Below are 4,959 nucleotides of genomic sequence, written 5' to 3'. Positions count from 1 at the left end.
TTGCGGGTGCTGTTAGGACTACAAATCAAGTCACTTGAGTTACACATTTCCAGACAGAAGTGACTCCCATTATATTACCATCCACAGAATTAAGCCAGACAAACTATTTATAGTTCCTACCAATGAGCATTATTGCATTTTAATGACCATAATTGGCTCATATCTGTAATGTGTCTGCAGCTATAAGAGGTGCTGTCTGTCGTGCCATAATGAAAATTAATTTTACTCTCTGCATTTTACATTTGCTGCCTGCTAGCAGTAAGTTTTCAGTAAATCGTCACATCAACAGTCTGCCAGACTCCCTCTTTTTGTTAAATTGTATAATTTGTTAAGCTGTTATTTTTGCGTACAAATATTCTCGCGAATGAGGAGGTCTCAGACATTTTCGCAAGATGTTGTTTTCGCGAATGGAAACCTTGGCTATCATGAGGGTACTATTACCCTAGCACATAGCAACATTTTTGCGTGTTGTTAAATTCGCGGTCCAAGAGTGATTCGCAAAAATAACAGCTTGTACAGTATAGAGTGTTGGCTCATGCAGTGTTGCGTAAGTGGTACATATCTGATGAGGACACTGTTTTTATTGATTGAGTAATGTTTCACAGAGAGACTGAAAACTCAATGCAATTACTTATTACTTGCAGGCTACACTGTAGTTTATCTGGTGTTACAGTGTGCATCAAATCATGTGGTAGCTGAAATCGTGTGAAGCAGGTTGACTGATACGAGGATAGAATGAATCTAGGATGTTGCTCACCCTGTTGCTGTCTTTTTACATCTATGTGTGGATGCAGTCTGCATTGGGCCTCTTGTAACTTAGTAATTATAGAGAATACCAGATTAGGTAAGGTGTAGAGGGCTTTAACCAGGGAGGACCTTGACATAGTGAATGTCAGTGAATGCTTGCTTACTCAGACCTTGCATTTCTTGCCAAAAGATTCTAGGCATCAAAAGCAGCTTCAATACTTTTTGATAGTAGAAAAAAAAAATCATTATTTTTCTTTTCATGGTAAATACACATTTCATAGTGCTTTCCACTTTAATCACACTGTTTTCATTGTTTATGACTTTAGATGCCAGTTATGTACAGGATTCTTGCAAAGCACCTGAATTCCATTGTATTACCTTGCAGAAATTCATAGATTTATGACAATATACTTTTTTGATAGTCTATACCTTCAGACAAAATGTATTTATATATTTCTTTCTCTCTCATGATTGTTTTTAGTCTGTATGTTTGGGTTATGTAAAAGCCAGTGATTTTGAATTCAGTTCACTCTACCAATTGTATACACGCCGAGGTCCTATGGGTGATCTTGTGTATGTTGTCCACGATTAAATACGCATATTCATCCTTCCTTTCAGCTGTTCCTTTCACTCTCGACGTTATATCATATTCACACGTACACACAGTCACAGACGATAGGGGGGTATTCGCCGTACTAAACAGCTACATGCCTACAGGCACTTTACACGCTCCCATTTACTGACATCGATGTTTCTTCCGTGCTATGTACCAGCATCCTAAACCTCCAATGAGCCCGTACTATACTGATCGTGCACCACATGTTCGTTATCGTACTCACATGCGACACACGCAGTGATAGTAATCACAGATTTGGATCTCATCTGGCGGTCAAATAGACAACTCCCTTTTTTATTTGATCCGAACCAAGTGGCAAATATCACATGATATGAGTAATGAAATCAATGTGAGCAATGAGAGGTTAAAGGAAACTTGTAGGTTTCCATCCCTACCTCTGGTTCTCTACCTTCTGCTCTTTATGACTCTTTTCCTACCTATTTCTAACAGCAGGTCTTCACTTTACTTCTGAAGCTCTTTTTTTACCCTGGAATCTCACCTCTCCTCCCTCTCCCTAACAACCAACATGTGTCTTTTCCTATGTTCAACACTAGATGGCGCAAATGAAACAAATGAATGAAATGGCTCCTACATACCAGCCCCTTAATTTTCAAAAGGGGGTAAACCCCTTTCAGAATTACCAAAACCTGCTACCACCATCATTAATCACATTAATGTTCCTTCTTGCCACCCAACAGTCTATTGACCACAATAAACAACGCTAACTCGAAAATATGCAACATATCATCAAACTACAACAACCCCTTACACATACAACCTTGTGCTACACCTGTACAGAAACATGTCTTTGATGCAGCAATAGTCACCTTTCACTGGCAACAATGGCAAGGACAAAATTGACTAGACTCGGAATTTGTCAACACTGACAAATTAGGTGATCCGATCTCTTCGAAAGTCAATGATTTGAGTCCTGATCCCAATAGGCATGACCGTAAAGGTTCATCTGTGGTTATGGACATTGGCCGTGTGATGTTTGGATTCTCATTTAAAAAAAAGGGAGTCGGGTTTGCCATCTTTGGTACCATATTCCGTATACACTATAACGAAGATACAGAATAAAGTATATTTGACCATTGACCCCACTTTGCACAGCCAAGATGGCATCTGAGAAAGAAATGGTTATTTTGTGAAATGATCCTGGTAACGTGATCTTTGTGTGTGCAAAATATTGGAAAGATAGGACATGTATTCACCAAGATACAGGATGAAACATTTATGACCTTTGACCCTAATTTACATACCCAAGATGGTGTCTGATCAAGAAGTTGTTATTTTATGAAATAATGTAGGTGACATGAACTAAACATGTGCAAAATATGGGATTGATAACCATTGTTGTTCTTCATCTATTGCACAGAATGTAGTAGAAAGAAAGAAAAATAAAGAAAAAATTATGTTATTTTATAGAAATTTGAAGGAGAAGCATTAAAAAATCAGAAAAAGATAAAAATAGGAAGGGAGATTAAGACTAAATAAAGAAAAAGAAGAAAAAAAGAGTTTGAAAAAAAAAATATTGGCAAGGGTGAGGCTCGAACCAGGGACCTTAGGATTACGAGTCGGATGCGCTATGCAATGACCTATTTCATGCTCCATAGGCCCTGTGTATTAAGCAAAATGACGCTGCATCGAAGCCACGTGCCATTTTCAACCAAGTTTTTCGACGTGATGCCGGCCTCGTATGAAAAAATGGAGGGCACATTAACGATAGCCCAAAGTCTCAGCTACAACATACTAAAATCTGGGAAAAATTCACCGAAGCATAAGTGAGCTAATGCTCGAAAAAGATAGTCATGTCAATTTTCACTGCCAGAAAAACTGCTCTCCCATAGAGATAACACGTAAACTGGTCAAATTTGACAAGATTACATTTAATCCATTTTTACGAGGTGATGCCGCCATCCAATCAAAATGTTGTAATTACATTAATGAAAGAACATTTAATAAGCTACAACATACTGAAATCTGGGTGAAAATTGGCAAAGGATAAGTGAGATACGCCCAAGTAAACTTGAAAATTGATGACGTCATTTTGAAAATTTACTTTTTTTACTTTATTAAGAAATTTGATATCTTTGAATCACTTTTTCAGTATCGCCAACCCATAAACTGACATGTACAACTCATCAGCTTTCAGAATATGTAAAGAAAATTGGGGGTCACCGTCCATCCTGACGAGTAAAATCGGATTTAAAATTGGCGGTTTTGGGGCATTGTTGTACTGTATATCGCCATTGACGCGCGCGCGGAATTTCAACTTTGACAGTCCCGTATGACGTCATATTGAGTCGGATTGACTTGAAACTTGCTAGAAATATTCCTTGACTTTTCAGACATCCGATAAATGTAAAAAATCGGGAAATTTCTGTTGCATATGAGCTGTACGTGCGTATATGTGCGCGCGCGTACGCGTCCGTCCAATTTTTTCAATTTTTCAAAAAATGCTCCAAATGGTCTGAAACGTATGCAAAAAAAATTTGAGCTTGATTGGAGCATACAAATATTTCAACGCGCGCGTACGCGCACGTCTTTACGATGCGAGGAATTCTGAAAATATGGGTAGAATTCCCTTGAATTGAAATTTATGTGACGTAAATTTCATTGAGAAATTCCACTCCATTAATGAGATATGATTGAAAATGTGTTTTCATATAATGACGTCATAGTGACGTCACGGTCGACTGATCACTACGATTTTACTTGACATGTCGTCTTTGGGACATGATACACATATGGTATAAGTTTGACATTCATAGGCAATGCACTTTCTGAGCTAGTCTCTACACAACTTTTGCGGAGAAATAAAGAAGAAGAAGAAGAAGAAGAAGAAGAACAAAGAATCAGTACAGATACAGAAGGTGATCCGAGAGGATTCTCGGATCACCTAAATATACTCGCCGCCCTTGTATAGACCTCACGAAGGGAAAAGTTATATTTCCCGTTGATGTTGCATATTTCCAAATCATGTAATACCTGTGTTTTTACCACCTTCTCATCAGTCATGGTTTGCATATGTATCATTCTTGACTTTCCTTTAACCTGCAACTTCTCCTTCAGTGTTTCAGTGCAGAATGTCCCATTGCTGCCACTGTCAATGAAGGCATATGTGTTTACTTCTCTGCCAGTTGCCCTTGATCGCACCACCACAGGAATAATGGCTGGCTGTGCATCCATTGTTACTCCACGATTCGTCATTGAGCAAGTATGGTTCTCCACAACTTGTGTTCCTTCTCCATTCCTTGTTGACAGCACTCCGGTGTCAGATTCCCTTTCTTTCGTTTGAGTCGTTTCAGATTCAGCATTCTTTACCTGGCTCTGAGCTTCAAACTTCCTCTCATCTGAATGTGCTGGATTCCTATGTAGCACTGTAGGATGATTATTCTGACACAGCTCACATTTCAACCTTTCTTTACAGTCCTTGGAGAAATGAGATCCTCGGAGACAAGCAAAGCATAAACCCTTCGTGCGACAAAATTGCACCTTCTGATCATTGGGCTTCTTGGTGAAGATTCGGCATTCTGTCAGGTGATGATTGTCCTTGTTACAATACAAGCACCTCTTCCTTTCATCATTCTTTA

This window comes from Diadema antillarum, unplaced genomic scaffold (genome assembly GCF_040938485.1).
Source record: "Diadema antillarum isolate AM-2024a unplaced genomic scaffold, OU_Dant_1.0 scf00000206, whole genome shotgun sequence".
Taxonomy (NCBI): domain Eukaryota; kingdom Metazoa; phylum Echinodermata; class Echinoidea; order Diadematoida; family Diadematidae; genus Diadema; species Diadema antillarum.
The sequence above is the reverse complement of the archived record's forward strand: the minus strand, read 5'-3'. Positions refer to the sequence as shown.